Source organism: Coptis chinensis, chromosome 8, assembly GCF_015680905.1.
Source record: "Coptis chinensis isolate HL-2020 chromosome 8, ASM1568090v1, whole genome shotgun sequence".
NCBI lineage: Eukaryota > Viridiplantae > Streptophyta > Magnoliopsida > Ranunculales > Ranunculaceae > Coptis > Coptis chinensis.
This window is the reverse complement of record NC_141463.1, coordinates 28,076,801-28,090,813: the sequence shown is the minus strand read 5'-3', so window position 1 is coordinate 28,090,813 and position 14,013 is coordinate 28,076,801. Positions and strand designations below refer to the sequence as shown.

The following is a 14,013-nucleotide window of genomic DNA, read 5'->3' as shown; positions in this document are numbered from 1 at the left end:
AATACATCAATAGTTATTTGATTTTTCAAAAACAAAATGGGCAATAGATTTTACACAGACCAACCCCTAGAACAACGCAATCTAGGGTATGTTTGAGATCAGTTTTGCTTACTAAGGGTCGCCTATATCACCAAGCTATTCGCCTGGGTCTAGACATTCCATGTCTTGCGCAGTAAATTCTCCCAACTCGCGTAGCTAAAGCTCTGTCTATCTAGATTGGGTTCGCCATAGAACCAACACAAAATTTGCCTGAGATTATCTATTATGGTTTGTTTTTTAGAAAAAATATTAGCGTCTAGGATCATAGCTTTTGAGTACGAGTTTCTTAAAACATCTCTCAATAGTTTTCAAAACTAGAGGATATAAAAATGAAAGTTATATGCCCCGGAGTAATAAAAATGATACCGGATTCACGTATAATTTTATCTTCTTGTCAAAACCTCTATATGGTTAGAGATATTTTTTTTTTGAGAAACCAACTAAAAAAAAAAAAAAACGAGGCGTCTCCAAACGAGAATTAAACAAATAGAGTAACCCAAAGTGATACTATTCTCTGTTTAATTCTATCTTTTGCCTCCACCTCACTATTTTGTCTCGACTTAAAATGACCTACATTTTTAAAATTTTAGTCAAACTTATTCAAAACCCAAAAAATTAATTAAAATTTTCCTTCTGTTGTTTGTACACATTTCCCTACTACATTTCCTTTTTGTTTCTTTCCATCATCTTTTTTTTTATCCACCATTGGATGTGAGTGTACCTATGTGCTTGCGTGGAATTTTCGATGCTGATTGTTTTGGTACCTCATGGGTCAAGATCGGACGAATAACGTAGCGCGGATCGGCTCTTGAAGTTGGCACGGCACTGAGGACAAGATCGGAATTTCCTGATTTCATTTGGGTTTGGGCCAAATTTTCATTTTAACTAAAAGGCGCGTGCTAGGCACGTGTCATCAACCCTATTTACCCCACGCGACTGCCCAACATGCATTTATCTTCTTCCTCACAAATTTCCAAACCCTAGCCGCCCAAGCCAGCTCGCGAACGCCCCCATCCAGCTCCCAATTGCCCACTCACCCATACACACCACCACCTAATTTTTTCATAGCCTGCTCCATTTTCAACCCCCATTCCAACTAAAAACCTCAATTTTATCAATCCCTACTCTAAATTGCTCGAAAACTTAAAATCATGCCGGAGCAAAATTTTCAAAACCTCTTTAATTCCAATCCATTTGAAGTGTACTTCAAGACTGAGATTAGAAGAAGAGGATGGGAACCCTTGGTTTTGTTGGAAGGTGCGGCTTATTCTCCCTCTCTCACTCTTTCATTTTATAATCATATGCTTAGAGGGGAGGATAACTGCATCACGGTTGTTAAGGATGTAGGAACCGTTATGGTTTCACTGAATGATTTACTACGAACCGTGAAACACCCACGCGCAGCGGAATAAGGGGTGTCACGGTTTAGTTAGAAATTTACCTTAAGATCGGCTAAGATAACTCTGAGAATCCAATAGCTATGAATCCGAATCAACTTCTTGATCTTTTGTTGTATTCCTATGCACAGAGTGGACGTTGTGTGGGAAACGATCTACCAACCTCTTCTTTCTCACTTGGCCTCTATCATTCTCAAAAATGGAACCGGTTTTGGATCTATATTTCTTAAGCAAAACCTTTATTTTTCTTGTGTTGAAAACGGCCAGAGAAAGAGGTTTCCTTTATATAGGCTACAACAGGGACCATGAGGAGAAATTAGGGTTGGGCCTCCTGACAGGCTTGGGCTTCCCATGTTCGCCCAGACACACAGCCCAAGTTCGTCAACAAATGGCTTATTCTACTAAAGGCAATTGTTGCACTACCGCCCTAATCCCAAATTATGTGTCAGCGTTTATGAGCTTTATATTATATGCTCGTTGATCTCCCCGTGTTTAAGATATCAAATGCCCGTTGATTAAGTCAAGTTACTGACAACTACATTAATCAACTTTTTATGTCCTTGAGTAGTACCACTCAACCTCATTGTCATGTCGGATCAAATCCACCTACAGGGTTTACATGACAATCCTTATGAGCTCCTCAAGGGGACATCATCAGCCCGACTTCTTGTGGGACATGGATTCCTCCAATAATCAACAGCACACCTTACATACAATGTCATTACCCAATCCATTGAGTTTGTTGATTCACAAATGAATCTCACTCATTGATGATTTAAAGCAATGTACAATGCATGTAAGTGCCCGTTATTATATCCGGATTAAGAGGACAAGCATCCATAATAACATAGGCGTTTGTTCTCTTTGGTCAGATAAAGATAAATAACCTCACTTGGTCCTATTCAATACACACAAAGTGTACTAGTATAATCCAATAGTCAAGATAGGTTAATACCATATTATACTACAACTGTACCAATGGTTTGTCCAAATCCATCTAGGTTGTGAACGTTTGCTTATACTTTATAAGGTACTGATGATATGATCTTCTGTGTGTCACCACACACCATATCATATACAATATAAAGTATTAGACACATGCATATAACTAATAACATATATAATATGCATAACATTTGCCCATATGATTCTCATTCAAAATATGAAGAATTATAGTTAATACAAAAGTAATGCTTTTAGTATATAACCCTATCAAAGGATGGTCGCTCGCTTGAGCTTACCAAGGAGGTGGTGAGTGAAGTTATGGGGATTTCTCTGAAGGTTTATGTTCAGACGGAACAGTCCCTAGATAGAAAGACCATCGATGTGATGATGGTATAGGCACTTCTCGAGGGGGTGCCCAAGTTTCATTGCGCGTTTCAGAGTTCGCTACGAAGGAATCAGTTGGCAGTATCTCAGTGGACAACCTACAACCTGCTAGGCTCAGCCAAGCTTTCTGATATCGGTAAGGCAATAGTCCATATTCTATGGATTCTTCAAGAGAGGAAGAATAGATTCTGTATTGTCACCTTCGTTTGGGAGCAACTCTGTAAACCCAAGAAGTCGACCACCCCTCTACCAGTGCTGGTCACCAGGATCATGCAGTACTGGGGGTTCGATTCTATAGACGCCCTAGTGGAGGTCAAGGACACTACCACAGGTCCTATCTATGCCCATTGCATCCAGAAATTCTCGTTTCCACCTGCATCCAGAGCCGCCGAGCAAGCACGCCCTACTGAGAAAGTGGATTACTTCCCTGAAGATGTCACTCGACAGTTCACTCAGCCCATGGACGAAATCACTTCCTCCATGGAGGCCAGAGGATTCTACATCAGCACATTCACCAGCTCAGGCAAACTCAGGGAGTCATCATGGTGAAACAGCAGACCCTCAGAGAGGAGCAGCAGTCTTTCCAGCAGGAGCATCGACATTTTTAGCATAGTGTCACTAGAACACTACAGAGCATTTGAGACACGCTCCTGCGATAATGATAGACACGCTAGGACCCGACATCATCAAGGAGAAGGATCTTCTAGATGTCGAGACAAGTCACGCACGGATTCTGACTAGGCAACTCCCTAGTGTTCGTATAGATAGTTTATAATCTTTAGTTGTTGTTTATTTTTCTTTATTATGACGTTTAATTATATGTTTAATATTATATATGCTTGTTTTATTTGTTTTCTTATGGAATTTGGTATATGAGTAGAAGGTAATACAGATACATTATGCCAAAATTTTCCATTTGTTTTCCTTTTTGCATTCCATATATGTTTTCAAAAATACAAAAAAACCCAAAAGGATATTTCATAGTAGAATAATTATCTGTAGTATAATAAACCACATATTTCTCGTTCTATATCAAACAACCCACGCTCCAAACTTATTTGGGGGTGGCGTATTTTCATCATGAAGAACAGAATACAGGTGTATCGCCATTTTTGCTCATGTTTCTATGGTAATCTCTTTTCTTATCTCTTCATACTTTGAGGACAAATTATAGTTCTATTTGGGGGGTGGTATAGTAACATTTTGGAAAAACTATGCATTTTCTATATAGTAGAGATAATATTATATTTCTTCCTTTCTAAAAAAAATTTCGAAAAAGACCAAAAATATTTTTCTGTTTAGTATTAAAAAAGTCTTGTTTCCTTTTCTATGATGAATAAAAAGTTTAGAAGTTTCATTATAGCAATTGAGTAAGGTCTTGTTCTTCGTACTCAGACTAATATACGTACAATAGTTTCTGCATCTTTTCATGAATGGCATGTATCCGCATTTGTTTGTATATAGCAGTGAGTTTCTGAATCCAAGGTTAGAACAATTAGGTTCTATATCCTGCGAGAATCTAGCCAAAAAGCCTTATCTGAATGATTATTGAGTGATGACACAAAGGATGTCCAGATAGAAAGAACACACGTCCACTTGCTTGATCACCACACCATATCCTAGGAGAGAATTTAGGCCCTTCTTGGATCGATATAGCCAATTAAACGTTAAAAATCCAAAAAGATAGTTTTTCCTCTGATTACCCATTTGGAGCCTTCACCATTTTTTAAAGTCTTTTTATTCTTCATAAAAAATTCCTAACCCGTTATAACACACAATAAAAAGTTTACCCAGCTGATGAGTTGAGAACTGGATGGATATCAAAAAAAGAGAAGAGAAGACCTTGTGCATAGACAGATCAGTTAGTTGCTTCGAAAAGAAAAAAGAAAAAAAAGAAAAGAAAGACCCATCAAAAACCAAAACTCTAAAAAAAACCAAATGAGTCAAAAATCGAATCTCCCAAAAGTTTAAAATCAAAAGGAGACGATATCAGAAACAAAAACAAAAACAAAGTTAGAACTCCCAAAATTCAAAATCATATGGAGTCACAAAGCCAAAGGGCTAAAAGAATGTATCACAATTCGAAAGCAAAAGAACAAAACGAGGTTCTTTTCTGGTTATAAGTATCTTGAAGACCCAGTTTCTCAACTTATCAAATTTTGTTTTTTCCTTCCTTTTTCTTTCTACACCATCACCCTAACCCCGTAACTCCTAATAAAAGACATCTAGCTAAACTAGGAATAGGATGGTGTGATAGTAAGTGGCAAGCATGATCAATCGACCTCGGTTTTTTTGGACGACATTTGAGTATGTAAGCAATATAAGTGCCCACTGCACTTGAGAGAACGAACCTTGAGTGAATCTATTAGAGAGTTATGATTGCGACACACCCCTGTAAGAACCAACCTTAAGGACGCTCTCCAAAAGTTTTGAAAACGACTCTGCTTTTGCATTTCATTGCTCATGTTTTGCATATTTATCTTTAGGTGATTAAATTACTGCACATATGTTATTCTAAGTTCAAAGAAGCTTGTCTTTATTCCCCGCTAATGAAATGCATGAACTTCTAAGAATAAATAAGGAAACAAGACCCTTTGTACTAAATAGAAGAAGTTTGTGAGTACCTTCACTGGAAAACTCTCACGAGGATTAAGGCTCGTCCACTAGGGAATTCCTAATGGTTTAAGGTCTTGTTGTATATGATCAATGCAATCGCACTCCGCGAAACGAGATTAGTATAACTTATAATAAATCACTCATTTGTGATCTTAGTTTTTTATTTCATCCTTGCTTGAGGACAAGCAAGATGCTATTTGGGGGTGGTGATCAGCTCCCAAATGTGTGTTTTATTACTCTTAGAATACTGCATTACAGCCCTTCTTATGTTTAATGAAAAGACAACTCATAGCTTTTATTGCCTTTTTTAGGTTACAGAGAAATTCAATCCACTTATCATAAAATAAGTTGCGTCTTAGCACTAAAAGGAGCCTTAATCATGCTTATTATGAAGACCAGAAGCTGCTATGAAAAAGTGCTGAAAAAGTCAAAGTCAAAGGTCAAAGCCCTCAACTCAGAAGACCAGAGATGGAGGTCCTTAGCACAAAATATGGCATTCTCCAAAACCTATCTTAATCAAGAAGAAATAAAAAAGCAAAAGCATAAAGTAAAGGGTGAGGTGCCTCAAATGTAATGGAGAAGGGCAAATCAGTCAAAAGCATAAAGTAGGGGTATATAAACTAAAAATTAGGGAGAGAGAATGCACCTAAACTTAATCTAGTGTCATATAGGATTTATTTTTCTAGTCTTTTTTCATTCAAGTCATTTTACTTTATTGTTCTTCATTTCAATATTGTTATTTGCTTTGTTAATCAATCAATCTTCCTTCTTTGTTGTTATTGTTTTTCAATAAATCTTTCAATTACTTCAATGTTTGTGTTTACTTCTTTCATTCAACAAGTCTTTTTTTTTTTTTTTTTTTTATGTTTTTCATTCAACTAGAAACTAAACAAGTCCTAAAAAGAAGCTACCTTTCTTTCTTCTAAAACTCCCAATCATTTAACTCCAAACAATTAATTGTGAAGAGTTTATGACTATTTAGTACTACAAACTTTCGTTTTTTTTTTCTAAATGGTACCCGAACTTTGTTTCTCGCCTATTCGTACCACGAAGTTTTAATTTGTTTCAATTTAGTACATCAGTTAATTTTTCATCCAATTTCACTAACGGTGTTAGTACTATTCACACAGCGCTATTCACGTGAACAGTGTTTTTTCAAAAATTCAAATTTAAAAAAAAAAAAAAAAACACAATTCACGTAAACAGTTTTTTTTTAAAAAAATCTTTAATCAATCTTAAAAATTAATTTTTTAATAAAAAATAATAATAACACTATTCACGTGAACAGTGGCTTTTTTTTTTTTTTTTTTGTAATAATCTTTAATCAATCTTAAAAATTAGATTATTACAAAAAAAAAACCTGTTCACGTGAATATTAAAAACATTGTTCATGTGAATAGTGTTTTTTATTATTTTTCATTAAATAATTAATTTTTAAGATTGATTAAAGATTCTTAATAAATAAATTTAAAAACAAAAACAAAAAAAAAAAAAAAAATCGTTCACGTGAATAGTGTTTTTTTGTTTTTCAAAATTTGAATTTTTGAAAAAACACTGTTCACGTGAATAGTTCGGTGTGAATAGTACTGTGTGAATAGTGCTAACGCCGTTAGTGAAATTGGACGGAATTGGATGGAAAATTAACTGAGGTACTAAATTGAAACTTCGTGGTACGAATAGGCGAGAAACAAAGTTCGGGTACTATTTAGGAAAAAATGTGAAAGTTCGTGGTACTAAATAGTCATTAACTCAATGGTGAACCCTCACTTCTAATTCTTTGAAGATACACACCACAACTATAACCTCATCTTCTGAGTTGAGGACTTTGACTTTCAGTTCTTTGATTATGAGTCATTGACCTTTGACTTTGACTTTTTCAGCACTTTTTCATAGCAGCTTCTAGTCTTCATAATAAGCGTAATTGAGGCTCCTTTTGGTGCTAAGACACAACTTTCATAATAAGTGGTCTGAATTTCTCTATAACCTGAAAAAGGCAATAAAAGCTATGAGTTGTCTTTTCATTAAGCGTAAGAAAGGCTGTAATGTAGTAATGTAAGGGTAATAAAATGCACATTTGGGAGCTGATCACTGTTGAGTAAGAATGGCTTTAAGTTAGTCTTTGTTTATGATAAATTTGTACTGACAAAGAATGATGTATTTGTGGGCAAGGGCTATCTAAGTGATGGGCTCTTTAGGATATCTTGTTTTATTATTGCGCCAAAGAGCGCCAATAAAGTTGAATTTTTTGTTTACTTGATTGAGTCTTCACATGTGTGGCATGGTAGATTAGGACATGTTAATTATGACACTTTATGTAGATTAATTAATTTGGACTATATACATACCAAAGATAAATATAGACCCACACCATAAATGTGAAACTTGGGTAGAATCCAAGTTGACCAGATCATCCTTCCATTCCATTAAAAGAAGTACTGAACCTCTAGACTTAATACACACACACACACACACACACACACACACACACACACACACACACACACACACACACATATATATATATATATATATATATATATATATATATATATATATATATATATATATATATATATATGTGTGTGTGTGTGTGTGTGTGTGTGTGATCTTAAGTACATACAAACTAGAGGTGGTAAAAAGTATTTCATTACTTTTATTGACGATAGCACTAGATACAGTTATGTTTACTTGTTGAGAAGTAAAGATGAGGCAATTGAAGTGTTCAAACACTATAAAAATAAAGTTGAAAATCAACTAAGCAAAAATATTAAGGCTATAAGGAGTGATATAGGGGGTGAATATGAATTACCTTTTGAAGATTTATATTATGAACATGTAATCATTCATCAAACTACAACAATCAAACGGTATTGTGGAGCGCAAAAACTGAACTCTAAAAGAGATGATTAATGATATGTTGTTAAGTGATGTTAACACTTTTGCTAGTTTGATGTGAATGAATTGTCAAAACCTTCAAAGTGCCATTTGTCAATCTTTTCCTTACTCACATGTCTTGTATGTAAGTTATAGAGTAAAGGTGTTTGTTCCAACCTTAAGACTATGATGATGTCACAATTGAAAATTTAGCACTTTAGAGAACCATGCGAGAAGGATGTTTGATATATATATATATATATATATATATATATATATATATATATATATATATATATATATATATATATATATATATATATATATTTACTTCCTAAAGATAACTTTATATGTAAGTTAACGTAAATGATGAAATGATATTTGATTAAATGAGAAAGCTAGAGAGAGAGAAAAAGGTAGAAGATTAATCATACTCATGCAAGTCTAGCTACATATCTTTTAATGGTGAACATGAACACTACTATCTCTAATCTATTTAGGGTTCATAAACAAACCCGAAAACGGACTTGAGTATCGATCCCTATCAAGATGTACTCATCTCTAAGTCCACCTTGCTAGCATAAAGAGTTGAACTGATATTTCATCTCTGAAATATCCCTTCAAGTCCTAGTTTTATTTTACACCAGTCATCCAATTCTAAGTGTCTGTATTCACCAAACACTTGCGCGCACGACTAGCCCCAGTGTCATCTCCTGGGTCACGCCCGCGAGTTCATCTCGAGCTTTAGGCTCTAAACGTGGTCGGACACTACCATTTTGGAGTAGGATGTCAAATCATCCCTAAGTTCCTAAGTAGTGATTCTGGACTCCAAAAACGTAGTCTGATCCTCACATGAGCATCATTAACCCTCCCCTTGGAAAGGTTTTAGCTCATGTTCATGGGATTGAAATGATATGCAAAATGTGTGTTATGCTAAGTTAAGAAAAATATAAGAAGATGAATGAGAAGAACTTATTTACTTGAAGAAAACTGATTTTATTTGAAAGAACCAAAGTTTACACCATTAACACTATTACAAGAATTTAGAACTTAACTAGAAATGAAAACATGCATGAATGGGAATGAATGAGAGTGAATCCAAATCAGCTCATTTCAAGAGTCTTCTCTCATTCTCCCATGTGAAATCACCTTTCCCATTTACTCACATTTAATTCCATCTTATCTTAAAATCACACAAAGCCAAAACTTAACACTATTTAGCATAGCTAGTAAATTCGTGGACGGTAAAAGTTCGATACGGAAATTATTCGCCTAAGATTCAAAATGTTTAACAATAATACTTTTAAATATTCGGTCTAATAAAATGCTAACAGAAAAAATACAATATATGTGTTTTAAACGGGTATAATATGGATGCATTCCTTTAAAATTCGGTTATATATTTTACATTTAAAACTTTGATATATAAGTACATAACGTTTTTATTTTTATTTTTACAATTTTATTCATGAAAAAATAATACAAATGTCAAATGTTTTGTTCTTCTTACTATTACTAACACAAACAAAATTAAAAACGTACAACCAACACATCCATTCCTGGTAAACAAGATTGCTTTTGAGTTTTGATCTTCAAAGCTATGGCTTCAAGTGATAGGGTTATATACTAAAAGCATTACTTTTGTATTAACTCTTATTCTTCATATTTTGAATGAAAATCATATGGGCAAATGTTATGCATATTATATATGTTATTAGTTATATGCATATGTCTAATACTTTATGTTGTAGATGATTTGGTGTGTGGTGACACACAGAAGATCATATCATCAGTACCTTATAAAGTATAAGTAAACGTTCACAATCTAGATGATTTGGACAAACCATTGGTACGGTTGTAGTATAATCTGGTATTAGTCTATCTTTACTACAGGATTACACTAGTACACTTTGTGTGTATTGAACAGGACCAAGTGAGGTTGTTTCTCTTTATACTGACTATATAAGAGAACAAACACCTCTGTTATTATGGATGTTTGTCCTCTTAATCTGGATATAATAACGGGCAATTACGTGTATTGTACATTGCTTTAAATCATCAATGAGTGAGATTCATTTGTGAATCAACAAACTCGATGGATTGGGTAATGACATTGTATGTAAGGTGTACTGTTGATTATAGAAGGAATCCGTGACCCGCAGGAAGTCGAGTTGATGATATCCCTTTGAGGAGCTCATAAGGATTGTCATGTAAACCCTGCAGGTGGATTTAATCCGACATGACAATGAGGTTGAGTGGTACTATGAGACACTACAAGAAACAGGGTCTTTGGCGACAAAAAAAATGTCGCTAAAAATCGCAGAAACGTCGCTAATACCATTTGGCGACGCTTTTTGGAGTGTCGGGGCAACGTCGCTAATGTTATAGTCGGTAATGATATATAGCCACGATATTTTAACGTCGCCAAATAGCAAATATTTACCGACGATTATTACTATCGCTATTTCTCTAATTTCGTCGCTAACTCATTTTGGTATTCTCAATGTAGTAATGTCGCAAAAGATGAACTTTTGGCGACGTTTTTAAAATCGTCGATAATAAGGCATTACTAGCAACGTTTTTAACATCGATAAAGGTCTAAAAATTTTGGTGTTACTAGCGACGTTTTAATCATCACTATAAGTCCAAAAAATTTTAAAAAAAAAACAAAGATTTTATTAGCGATGTTTTTATTGTCACTAGAGATATTAGTAATTTGAAACTTTGGCTATATAACCGACGTTGTTATCGTGGCTAAAGATCTAAAATATTTGAATTTTATGTGTTTTTAGTAATGTTTCTATCGTCGAGAAAGGTAAAATGAATTAAAAAAATTAGTGTTATAAGCGACGTTTTGATCATAGCTTGAGTAAAAAAAATCAGTTAGTTGTGATCATGTTCCCACACTATATGAGTCACAAAAGACTATTTTTATCACTAATATCTGTAGAACATCAATTATTTAATAATATGTAATTCACAACAAAATTTCAATAAATAAAAATGAATAAATTCACTCAATTAGAAACAAAAGAGAGTTACATCATCCCCTTTCATAATTTTTTTCTAAAGTCATCTTAATAAAAGTATTAACTTAAACAAACACAATTCTAAACATCCCTCAAGTAAGTTGTGAATGAAATCGTTTTCACAAAAAAATAAAAAAATTAACCAATAGAATTTAGATTCATTAGAAGCCTCTTGCAATTCCTTATCACCATTTCTTCACAAAAAATAATACCACTTCTCTTTTGACGTAAGATTATCTGCACATTAAGATGTTATCCATTAGATCACCCAAAAAAAATGTGAAACCAAAAAAATATAATAGTTTCGTTACGTCAAAATTTAAATCCAGTGAACACAACTACGAAAGCAAGAATTCAACTAAGATAGGCCACCAGATATGATGCAGCACTACTAAGATAAACCTTGATAAACAATTTCGAAACAATTACCCTACACATTCGAAAAAAATTAAACCTCCCTAACTCAATGCCAAGAGTGACAAGGACTCACTTCCTCTGCTATGTGATCATCTTTCGGTGGACTTGTCTCCTTAAATTCATCAGGACTTTTAAAGGGTTCTTTTTACACCATTTCTTTTGGAGAAACATCTACAAAAGCTGCATGAGAAAGCTTATTCAGAAATCTTGATGAAAGGAAACATATTATCAAGTGAACACTGTAAAGTTTGAAAAATGGGACTCCAAACTATACCATATCTCTTTGATTCCTCTTTTATTTCTGTCTTGGTGTGGACATCAGTTGCTGGTGCTGCCTCTACTTTAGTTGTAGGAACATCTACAGTAACTGAAGAAGTTGTCGGGGGTGACATAGTGGGGTTTGTATATGGGAAAGGGGTTCCTTGAGAGAAGGCACTCGTGTTACTGAAGGGTTTATTTTCTGAAGGCATTTGCCCCATCATTGTGTTGAAAGCTTGCTGCATAATATATTTCTGAAAGAAGATTTCCACCCCCAATAGTTGAGTAAATCATCAGGAAAGGAAATGAAAAGAGTAAACAATGAATACTCTTAGCAAATCATAGCAAGTAATTGAATTAAATTTTTTTTTCAAAATAACGACACGAATAAACAATTCCCATAGATTATAAGAAGAAAAGATGCATACCCAAAGCAACGGTACACTTCTCACTTGTCACACTAGCTTGATTAGCTTGACATTCGATGCCCCGGTCGAATTGCATATTCTGCACCTGAGAACCCACTGCATTGGGTGCTGGTATTTGATGAGTGGCCGACACAATGTGTTAGACACCAAAATTTGCTTAAGCCATCCTGGAGGAGCTAGGACTAAGCCCTTTTCTCATCTAAGACAGGTAATAAAAAATTGATATGTCCTTGTGCCACACTTATCAACTTCCAGTCTATCCAGCTATTCCAGGCCATACTTATGAGAGTATGTCAGTTACCAACCTGCATATCTATACTTTTTGATCAATGGTTTAATTGACAGTGTAAAAAAAATAGCAACAAGGTACACTTCTGGTGACACAACTTCCATACCAGGTGACACAATTTTCAATTTCAATGATTAATGGATTTCTTCATATTGTTCCTACATAGCAGGAACAGCAGAAACGTAAATACAAACATCCATCCACCTCAACCTCCTCTTCTATTGAAGAAGACTAGCAGTGCTCAACTATCAAATACCTTGAATAAGTTTTATACATAAAAAATTGAGTGCAAAAAGCTAAAACCAAGATAAACTTAACTAATTCCCTTCACTAGATTGTCCATAGTGGGGAAATAACACACTCCATAACAAAAAGGATAAATGACCAATCTCCAACATATTATCTCTTGCAGTCAACCAGGATGTGATACAGTTTATGGCTATGCCCTGAAACTCACAACTTCTACAACTAATGTTAGTGTAGGTGCGTGCGGTCCACATAATATAATACGATAATGGAATGGCAATTAATCCCTTTGAAATACGACTTACTATAAACTTAAAATAACCTCTCCTTGAATAAAACCAACTCAGGTTATTGAATCAATCTCGTTCCAAGTTCACAACCACTCATCATATATGGCCTTCACATTTTGCAACAATATTTTGCAGGAGCGCCGTCAAAGATAAAAGTATTAGCATATACTTACATGAAATGAAATATAATCGCAACGAGGGGGGATATACCTCTTTTGTGTTTTGAGTCGCAGACTCAATGTGGCGGGGAGCTCAATGAGTTTTTTCAGTTCTTCTCCCTTAATAAACAGAAAAAGGCTGTTAATTAAGAACTTGTAAGATAGATAAGAAAAAGTAATGGGTGTATTCGTAGGCATTACCTGAGTTGTAGTTATAGGTACCGCACCAGGGTGGTCATCAAAGAACTTCTTATCATCCCGAAGATCTGCAAGCATAATTAGAGGAGGCCAGTCACTATAAAAATTGATCTTACTTGTCAAATAATCAAGACTTGATCTAATTTGTTATGTCCATTATTAAGGATATCAGGAAAGAAGTTTCAAACGAATACAAGGATAAACTTCAATGAAGAGCAAGAATGTCTAGTTATTAAGCTAAAATAAAAGACATGCTTGCTTGTAAACAATATACTAAGGTTAAAATAATAGGATATTTCACATAATGTTGCTTCACAATATAGAATTCTTCATATTCAGACCAAAACAAAATCTTAAACGATAGAGATTAAAGTCTTCACAACCTAAAGGGCAATCTCAGAAAATGGCATTCCCTATATTCCAATGCAGCATGATCTGACTGTAA

At 34.5% G+C, this 14,013-nt stretch overlaps 1 long non-coding RNA gene across 1 annotated transcript; it reads right to left on the bottom strand.

Moving 5' to 3' along the window:
- Window positions 1-11,179: 11,179 nt before the first annotated feature.
- Window positions 11,180-13,414, bottom strand: LOC147480916 (uncharacterized). Its single transcript, XR_015206045.1, has 4 exons — window positions 12,388-13,414; window positions 11,976-12,213; window positions 11,775-11,881; window positions 11,180-11,521 (listed from the first exon to the last, which is right to left on the bottom strand). It is a non-coding gene; the product is annotated as an uncharacterized LOC147480916 (long non-coding RNA).
- Between the last annotated feature and the right edge of the window lie 599 nt (window positions 13,415-14,013).